This window comes from Pan troglodytes, chromosome 21 (assembly GCF_028858775.2).
Source record: "Pan troglodytes isolate AG18354 chromosome 21, NHGRI_mPanTro3-v2.0_pri, whole genome shotgun sequence".
NCBI classification, from domain to species: domain Eukaryota; kingdom Metazoa; phylum Chordata; class Mammalia; order Primates; family Hominidae; genus Pan; species Pan troglodytes.
The window spans coordinates 25,310,948-25,321,131 of NC_072419.2; the positions used below are offsets into that span (position 1 = coordinate 25,310,948).

Below are 10,184 nucleotides of genomic sequence, written 5' to 3' on the forward strand. Positions count from 1 at the left end.
CCGGGGTTAGCACAGGCCACGTGACCTGATGCGGGCTTCGTGAGGCGGAAGTGACGCAGCGTAATCGTCACGTAGGCTTGAAAGGTAGGTGCCCGACATTGGGGACTGTCGCAGCCCGGGGAATTGAATTGTCCTCGTCTGCTGGCTTACCTTGTGGGCGTGGAGCCCCTCTAACTTTCCTAAGTCCCGGGCGGCCCGCGGGCCTGCGGCAGATTCAGCTCTCAGGACTCCACTTTCAGTTTCTTCCACTTCTGGGCCAGGCTGCTCGTCCTGCCACTCTCAGGCCCCCCACCAGACACGGAAGCAACAGCTGTTCCTAAGTGTTCAACTCGCTCCTTCCCGCAAATGTAGAAGCTCAAATCCCTATAGCAAATTCCATATTCTATGTCATTCTTAATGCTTCCGTCTCTCTGGTTGAATCTAGAATGGATACAATCAGTGATGCACATTTACCAGACAGAGGATGTGCAGCGTTTACTGTTGATTTCTCTCTTTTCCTCCCTATCACCTCAGTTTAGTTCCAGGATCCACACTCCTCCACCATAGTCAGGAGATTCAGGGAAAGCTGGCAGGGTTCAGCTTTCAAGTTGACCCTTGATGAACCATGGCCAATCCTGTTAAGAGGCATGAAAGCCAATCCCAGCCAATGAGACTGGGGAGAAATCACTGAAGAACTTGTGGAAAACAGACCCTCTGGATAAAAAGACACGTGTGGGGAAGAAGGGGCTTTTTAATGTTATTCTGGATGTTTCCCAAAAGTACTGCTGCTGCCTTGCCTCCCTGACAGACACTGGCCTTAGGATGACATGCGGCAGGAAGGAAGGACGGATCTGGGGTTTTTCAAGACTCACTGAGATGCACAAGGAACCAACCCTCAAGTAGCCAACTTGTTCCTGTTTGCATGTGTCGACTGAAAAGAATCAAAATAAACAAAATATAACTTTATTTCTAAGAGGTTATAACTTGCAGGCAGGAAGCAGGCCTCTACCTGAGGCCATAAAGCATACTTTGAAGGAGAAAAGGTAGGTATTTATGCTAGGTGGAGAGGTAGGATATACGTATTCTGTAGCATACAGGAGAAGCCTATGAAAATTCATGGAGGAAACTCGTTAGAGACACGCACTGGGCTTATATATGAAGAATATCCAAAAGCGGATGACCTGTGTTCACTCTGGGGTGAAGATTTAACATTTAAATGTATTATAATTAGGCTGTAAATGCAAAAAGGTGAAACATAGGGCACAAGTTCACGATCTGTGCAATCTCCAGAGACCAGTCTGATCTAGCCTGCAGCTGGCAGTCATCTGTCAAGAAGGAGCTCTTTGTAGCCCAGAGTAGCTGTCAGGTTGGAACCATAAAACCAAAAGGAGGGCATCGGCCGGTTAGGTGAAGAGAAGAAGTCTTTTGGCCTTTTTTCCTCTTCAAGTCAGCTTTTGATAAGATCTAGTAATAATAAGGGGATGGGTGTGGCTGCAGGTGGGACATGTCGGTTCTCTGTCCTGTCACAGCTAAGAACTAAGAACTGTAGAGTCTTTCAGCCATAGAGGGTCCTGTCATCCATTGAAGGGATCAGTCCATTGGGATTTTGCCAGTTTTAGCATTGATCCTGTGTCCTGGGAAACCCCTCAATACTTATCATAGCAGAAGTTCAGCCACTCTAGCCCTACCTCAGGACCGCTTTTATGGGAAAGAATAATTCCTTTAACTGCTTGAGCCATTTGAGTTGTGGCTGCTTTTGGTACTTGTAATAAATGGAAAGGATCTTGAATGTTCTGGGACAGTAAAAGAATGTGCCTTTGTTTCTGACAGCAATTATAAAATCAATTATATGTTTATATTCTAAAAAATGTTTTGAGTAATGCTGACATCGTTGGAAAAGTGCATCACTTAGAAAATGTATCTGTGTGTCAATTTTGTTTGTTCAAAATCAATTTCATTAATTTGTGGGAAGATACACCTTGTACATTTTACCTAATTAAAAAAAATGTTGCCAGTTGAGCATACTTGTCATATATTCAAAGATAAATAAACTTTTTCAATTTTAGATATTCATATGTCTTTGGGCCTTTGTTTAGTTTTGTCCTAAAATAGGAATGCTTTTATATGGGCCAGATTCCTGCAGTGATGCCATCTGGGAAGGAAGGGAGGGCATGATCTTTGTTCTACATGTTTAAAAGTCTCAAATGAGTTACTGGGATGTAAAAAATGTATTCGCACGTGAGTTTGGTACAGTTCGGTGATTTTTTTTTTTTTTTTGAAAGAAAGAAAGGTTTCCAGGGCTTGACACTGTCCTGTGGGTGTGGTCAATTAATTGCATTATTGGTCCCGACTCTTTACACCTACGCTTTGCCATGTAGCCTGGTAGTGGCCTCTCACTATGACACTAGGATTTCCCATGTGATGTTCTTTGGCCAATAGGTGCAAGCAAAGGTTTGAAGAGCACTGGGGAGTTGGGATTGTTTGCTCATATTTCTGCTTTCATGATGACAGTGTGCCTTGGTTAGCCTGGGGAGAATGAGTGTCACATGGTCCAAGCACCACTATTGCCACAGCTGATGATAAGTCAGATAACTGCCAGATTTAAGTGGGCCCAGAGGAGACCAGAAGAGTCACCCAGCTGAACCCAGCCTAAATTGCTGACACATTAACTCATGAGCTAAATAAATGCTTATTGTTTTAAGCCACTAAGTTCCGGGGAGGTTTGTTGTGTAGCATTATTGTGGCAATTCGTAACCAAGACATCTTTAAAGCATTAGGGACATTTTGGGAAGGGCTGTAAGAGTTAAATATGTTGGCTTTATAGGCAGTTGTACCTTACACAGTTTAACTCAGAAGTTACTCAGTAATCACCCACTTATGCATGTGTATGTCTTATTCAAAGATGTGTGCAACATTACCATTTTAAGTATATATGTGTGTCTTTATGCCTTTTGCCTTGCCCCAAAATGGGAGTGCCCTCAGATGGATCACATCCCACCAGTGGGAGCTGGTTTCTGTTTCACATGTGTAATAGTTATTGGGGGTTTTAGGAATGGGTTTTTCTATGTTTGGTGTAATTAAGTGATTAAAGACTACATCCACCAGATTCCTGTGTAACTTCCTTACAGTAGTTTATGACCATGTTGGGGTTGTTTCCTACAGTTCTGATGGGAAATCATATATGACTAAATTTAAGTTAATTATAATTAAATAAAATTAAGAATTCCATTTATCATTTGCACCAGCCATGTGTTAAATGCTCAGTAGCCACATACAGCTAGTGGCCACTGCTTTGGCCAACACAGATACAGAACACTTTTGTTACCTCAGAAAATTCTGTCTGGCAGTGTTGGTCTCAATGCTTAGTTCACATTTTTTATTTACAGAATCTTTTCTGCCTAAACTTCTAGTTTCTGCTGACCAGTTGCTTATGACAGATCCTCACTTTGGACCTCCCAGGAAAAATATTATTGTTCCCCAGTTTATTATATAAAACTCAAGCTAGCCTGTTTTGACACCTACATCATTGAATGTTCTCTTAGTTTACAGGTCACAGAGCTAGCCATTAAAGTGGAGTTTTTATTTTACAGAGGGAGTATCCATTCTGCCAGGGCAGAGTGAGGCTGTGGGAGGGAGTGATGGCCTCTGAGGAAACCCCCAGCCTGAGTTGTGAAAACCCCAGCAAAACCTGAGGGGAGAAAAGAAGAAACCAAGGCACAGGAAAGGAATTTTGGGCAAAATCAGGAAATGCCCAGGTACCACTGTACAAGGTTCCCTTCTGTTTATCCTCCCACTTCCACCCCACTTTAGCTAGGATTTACTAGAGGGGACAGCCTGTCTCTGCTTTCTGGTTTCCTCCAAGGATTTTCCTCCAGTTTGTCTCCACACTCACTCAGATGGGGTGACCTTTCTGGATGATTAATCTAGGGAGTATAAACTAAGCTCCTCCATGTCTGGAACTTTCCCTGGGTGGGCCCCTCACTACCAGCCTTATGTTCAGAGGCCACCCAAGGAGGGTGACTGATGGGTGGGCGGGCACTCTTCTTTGTATTGTGGGGTTTAGTTGCAGGCCCATTGGGCCCTCATGTTGAGTCTTTTCTTTCGAAAATACTTCTGTCAGGGATAAAGGCAAAATTTTGGTTTCCATCTGCCATTTTTTTTTTTTGGTCTTTTTGTCTTGATTTCTTTGGAATTCAAGTGGGGAAGAAAGATGCTGTTTGTTGGGTGTTCCCGGAGACCTCAAAGTCTTGGTAAAATGTTTTTCCGAGGCTGCCGCATGCTTGACTTGGGCTGCATTTGTTCCCAGTTTAGCTTGTGTCTGAACCTCGTAGTCTGAAGTGTATCCAGCTCTATGTTCTTATGGATTCTGCTGCATGGTGGTGGAAGGGCTTGATAAAGGCTGATGGCATTTAACTGAGGTTTGAAGGAAGAGCACAGTTTGGGTAAAGATGGAGGACAGGATGCAAAAAACCTAGAGACAAGAAACTCAAGGAGTGTTCAAAAGGGGAGTGTGAAGCCATCTGGGTTGGACTGAAAGACTCCTGCAGGCACATGTTAAGAGAAAGGTCTGGAGAGATCAGGATCATCAACTGGTGATATTTCTCTTCACCTCAAAATCATTGAACATCTTTGCTCATTGTCCTTTCTAGACAGGAACAGGAGTCCTCCACACTCCTTCGAGGTCTGCCTTCCTATCCCCTGCCACCTCCTCCAGCATCTCGTTCCCTTTTGTGTCCCGTTTTATGAGAAGGGATAACCTTACTGAGCATTTATCTGTGTTGGACACTTTCTATGGATTATCTTATTTTATCTTTAGAGCAACAACCTGTGACACGGGTAATATGATCCTCTCTTTGTAGGTGGAGCATTAGAGGCACCAAGTGGATAGGCAGCCTGTCCAAAGTCACACTGCTGGGGTTTAAACCAAGGCCAGGGTGAAGCTCTTAACTACACTACAGCTTCTTCCTATTTCTCTTGTAATTTCTTTCTTGTTTTACACTCCCCTTCTGCATATAAAGATGTTCACATGTCCTTTCTCCTAAGAAACAAGAACTTCTTTTAACTGTTCCATCTCCTCAAGCTTTCCTCTGCATCTCTCCTCTCTGTTCCTGCCAAATTCCTTGAGGAGTCTGCTAAGGGACACTTCTTCCCCACCATCACCTCCATTTTACTGCTGGAACGTGTGGCATTCAGTGATGGCTCTCTCTTTATTCCCACTTTTGCAGTTGTCCTGTAGATTTGACTGTTTTGACCATTTGTCTTCCTTCTGTCCTTCTTTCCTCTTGGCTTTCTTTAAACTCGAACTTTCAGGTCTTTCTCTCTGCCTGATCATTCTACCTGTTCTGAAAGCCTTCCTTGCTCCTCCTCCTTCCCTATCAATGTCTCACCCAGGGCTTTTAATGCATCAGAGAGCCAAGTCCTGATGGGTCCTAAAAGGCTGAACACAAATGTCTTCTAGGAAATGTCCTTTGATTCACCTCCCTCTTCCTGAACTCTCTTGCAATGTGTGTATTTTGTATCTGTTATCTATTGCTTCTAACAAGTTACCCCCACACTCATCAGCTTAAACATCAAACATTTATTATCTCACAGTTTCCATGAATCATACATTTTGGAGAGGCTTAGCTTGGTGGCTCTGTATTAGAGTCTTGATTGAGGTTGCAATTGAGATGTTGGCTGCAGTCACCTGAAGGTTTGACTGGGGCTGGAGGATTGTCTTCCAAGATGGCTCCCTCCATGACTGTTGGCAGGAGGCCTCAGCTCCTCACCACATGTAAGTCTCCAAGGAGATGCTGCTTGGGAATCCTTAAACATGGCTTTTGGTTTCGTCTAGAGTGAGTGATTCAAGAAGAAGCAAATAGGAAACCACAGTGCTTTTTATGTCCTAATCTTGGGGGTTATATACCCTCACTTCTGCCATACTCTATTTGTTAGAAATAAATCACTAAGTACAACCTACCTTTAAGGAAGAGGAATTAGGTTCTACTTTTTGAAGGTAGAAGTATGGAAGAATTTGTGAACATATTTTAAAGCCACCATATGTATTCCTCTCATGGCACTTATAATAGGTTGCCTTCTATCTTAGATGTTTATGTATATGTTTTTCTCAATTCTGCTAGCTATAAGCTGCTTCTTAGACATATTTCCTTTGTATATTTTTTTATTGTGATGAAATATGTGTATATATGCCATTGAAACAATTTTTAAGTGTACAATTCATTGGCATTAAGTACATTCACATTGTTCTGCAGCCATCACCACAGTCCATCTCCAGAACGTTTTCATCTACCCAGACTAAAACTCTGTACCCATTAAACAACAACTCCATATTCTCTACTCCCTGCACCCCCTGGCAAGCACCATTCTACTTTCTATCTCTATGAATTTGACTACTCCAGGTACCTCACATAAGTAGAGTCTTAGAGGATATGTCCTTTGTGAATGGCTTATTTCATGTAGTGTAATGTCTTCAAGATTCATTCATGTTGTAGTATGTATCAAAATTTCATTCTGTTTTAAGGCTGAAAAAATCCATTGTACCTAATGTAGATGATGGGTTGATGGGTGCAGCAAACCACCATGGCACGTGTATACCTATGTAACAAACCTGCATGTTCTGCACGTGTATCCCAGAACTTAAAGTATATATAAAAAATTCCATTGTATGTGTAGACCACATTTTGTTTATCAAATCATATGTTGATAAACTCTTGGGTTGTTTCCACCTCTTGGCTATTGTGAGAAACGCTGCTATGAGCATGGGTGTACAAGTATTGGAGTCTGCTTTCAGTTCTTTTGGGTATATGCTCAGAAGTAGAATTGCCAGATCATGTAGCAATTCTATGTTTAATTTTTAAAGGAGGTACTACACTGTTTCCCATAACAGCTGCACCATTTTACATTCCCACCAATAGTGCAATTTCTCTGCACCTTTGCCAATAGTTGTTGCCGTCTTTTTTTTTTTTTCTTTTTTTTTGGACACGGAGTCTCGCTCTGCCGCTCAGGCTGGAGTGCAGTGGTAAGAACTCGGCTCACTGCAAGCTCCGCCTCCTGGGCTCACATCATTCTCCTGCCGCAGCCTCCCGAGTAGCTGGGATTACAGGCACCTGCCACCATGCCTGGCTAATTTTTTTGTATTTTTAGTAGAGACGAAGTTTCGCTATGTTAGCCAGGATGGTCTCAATCTCCTGACCTCATGATCTGCCCACCTCGGCCCCGCAAAGTGCTGGGATTACAAGCGTGAGCCACCGCACCCACCTTTTTTTTTTTTTTTTTATTTTAAGACAGAGTCTTGGTCTGTTGCCCAGGCTGGAGTGCAGTGTGGCCATGATAGCTCACTGTAACCTTGACCTCCCAGGCTCAAGCAATCCTCCCACTTCAGCCTCTCCAGTAGTGGGGACTACAGGAGTGAGCCACCATACCCAACCAATTAAAAAACTGTTTTTTGTATAGACAGGGCCTCATTATGTTGCCCAAGCTGGTCTTGAACTCCTGGGTCCAAGTGGTCCTTCCGTCTCAGCCTCCCGAAGTGTTGGGATTACAGGTGTGAGCCACAGTGCCCGGCCGCCTTTTGTTTTTGTGTGTATTCCCAGCCCAGTGCTTTCCACACACTAGGTACTTAGTAAATATTTGTTGGATGAATGCATATGGAGGCAAACTTCATATTGTCCAAATTCTTGTGGCATTTCTGGTGAAATATAGTGAAGAAAAGATCTCGGGAATTCTGGAACATTTCCTCTGTATACCTGACTTTTGGAAAGGGGTCACCAGGGGTCAGGCAGGTTATGACTAGGAGCTGTTGGAGTGGGAACCCCTGCCTGCCTGAAGCAAGCAGCAACTTTGTTTTCAAAACTGGCTAATTGTCACCAGATAAAGATTCAGATCCTTCTAGTGTAAGAAAAGCCAGAAATCTGGATCTTAAAATTTGACATCTCTCCCTTTTTATATGTCAGTAGCTATGGCAGATTGCGTTTTCAGTCCCAATTTTGATCCTGTCGCTGCTTCTCACCCAGTTATGGCTTCATCATGGACAGAGAGTGTGTCCTAAATCTTCGACTTTAAGCCTGGCTCTGAGCTTTGCTTTTGCCATTGGTGCATGGGCAGAATGGCTGTGAGCCAGTGCTGGGCCTTAAGAGGTCATGTGTGTTTCCGCTGCTGCTCTTATGCTGCTGTCATCATCATGGAAAGAACACACCTGGCTGTCCCAGAGAACAGACGAGCAACACGTGTGTCCCAGAAGAGCTGCCTAGCCAATCTCAGCCCAGGTCTGTATTTCTGACAGACCTGTGAGAAATAAACAGTGAATGTTACATGCTGCTGAGATTTTGTGGTTGGTTTGTTTCGCTTCATAATGTAGCAAGAATTAACTGATGTAAGAAGGAACTAAAAAGCTAAAATTTATGCATCATAATGCGATAATAGCAGTTGGTAGTAATATGGAAACTAATTTAAAAAATAAAAATCCAGTATTCTAGATTTGGCTGTGACCTCTGCTTTAGAAAGAGCTCAGACCAGTAGCAATGCAAATCTGCCCACACATCTTTTTGCTTTTCAAGTCAGGTTTATTGAGGTATACTTTACATGTTTAATTAAATCTTTCCCAGTGCAGTTCTGAGTTTTGACAAAGGTAAAACAGTTGTGTAACCACTGCCACAATCAGGACAGAGTAAAGTCCCATCACCTTCCCTGCTTTAAAAAAACCCCAACAAAACTCTGTGCCCCTTTGCAGATAAATCCACTGTCTACCCCCAATCCCTGCAAACCACTGGTCACTTATTTTTGTTTCTGTAATTTGCCATTTTTAGACTGTCTTAAAATGGAGTCGTATCGTGTGTTGGAGAATCTGGCTTTTCTCACTCAGCACAATATATCTGAGATTCTTCCCTGTCATTGAGTGAATCAATTGCTCATTCCTGTTTATTGCCATGTAGTATTCTATTCCATGATTACACCATAATTTCTTGATACAATTTCCTATTAAAGAACAGAAGATGAAGAACCTAAGATTTGGGGCTGGGTGCGGCAGCTCACGCTTGTAATCCCAGAACTTTGGGAGGCCGAGGTGGGTGGATTACCTGAGGTCAGGAGTTCGAGACCAGCCTGGCCAACATGGTAAAACCCTGTCTCTACTAAAAATACAAAAAAATTAGCTGGGTGTGGTGGTAGGCATCTGTAATCCCAGCAACTGGGGAGTCTGAGGCAGGAGAACTGCTTGAACCTGGGAGGCGGAGGTTGCAGTGAGCCCAGATGGTGCCACTGCACTGCACTCCAGCCTGCTTGACAGAGTGAGACCCTGTCTCAAAAAAAAAAAAAAAAAAAAAAAAAAAAAAAGATTTGGATCATCTCCAGTGTTTTGCTTTAATGAGTAATGCTGCTGAGAACACTCATTGCATGTCTTTCTGTAGACCTATATATTTCTCTTGCATAAATAGCTAGGAGTGGAAATAAAAGATTGTATGGTAAGTCTGTATTTAATTATGTAACAATGCCAAAGAGTCGGCTTCAGAAGCAGCATCATTTTGCACTCTTATTTAAAAAGCACAGGGTTCCAGTTGCTCCATCTCCTCACCAACATCTGCCATTGCCAGTTCTTCCAATTTTAGCCATGTTAGTGGGTGTGAAGAGGAATCTTATTATAGTTTTAATTCAAATTTCCCTAATGACTAATGATGTTGAGCACCTTTCCATGTGCTTCTTGGCCAGTTGCATTGGAATTTCTCTAATGATAGAAGCACCCACTTATAAGAGAGAAACTCATGAAGGGGGTGGAAATCTCTTTCTTTAAAGATATATTTTATGTCTTAATACATAATAACAATTCAACAACAAACATTATTCCAGAAGGATCAGGTGAAACAAAAATTATGGTTTTGAAATGTCCAAACCCATAAACTCTTGAGTTCAAAGTAGTTAGCTATGTGCCTTTGGACAAGCTACTCAGCCTCTCAATTTCCTCATTTCTAAGGTGAGAACAATGTTAGTAACTACCCCAGAATATTATGAGGTTTAAAGGGCTTTACTACCGTGCTTGGAGGATTGTTATAGCTCAGTAAATATTAACAACAATAATAATAATATCAACAATTGGCTCAGTTGTTAAATACTTCAGTATTTTAAAAAACCTATAAAACAACATAAGCTTATGTCCACACAAAATTTTGCACACAAGTGTTTATAGCAGCTTTTTAAATAACTGGCAAAAGCTG

General features: G+C 42.4%; 1 long non-coding RNA gene across 1 annotated transcript; it reads left to right on the forward strand.

The window, feature by feature from the left end:
- The first annotated feature begins 25 nt into the window (after positions 1-25).
- Positions 26-2,052, forward strand: LOC107969963 (uncharacterized). Its single transcript, XR_001712140.2, has 2 exons — positions 26-84; positions 514-2,052. It is a non-coding gene; the product is annotated as an uncharacterized LOC107969963 (long non-coding RNA).
- Positions 2,053-10,184: the final 8,132 nt, after the last annotated feature.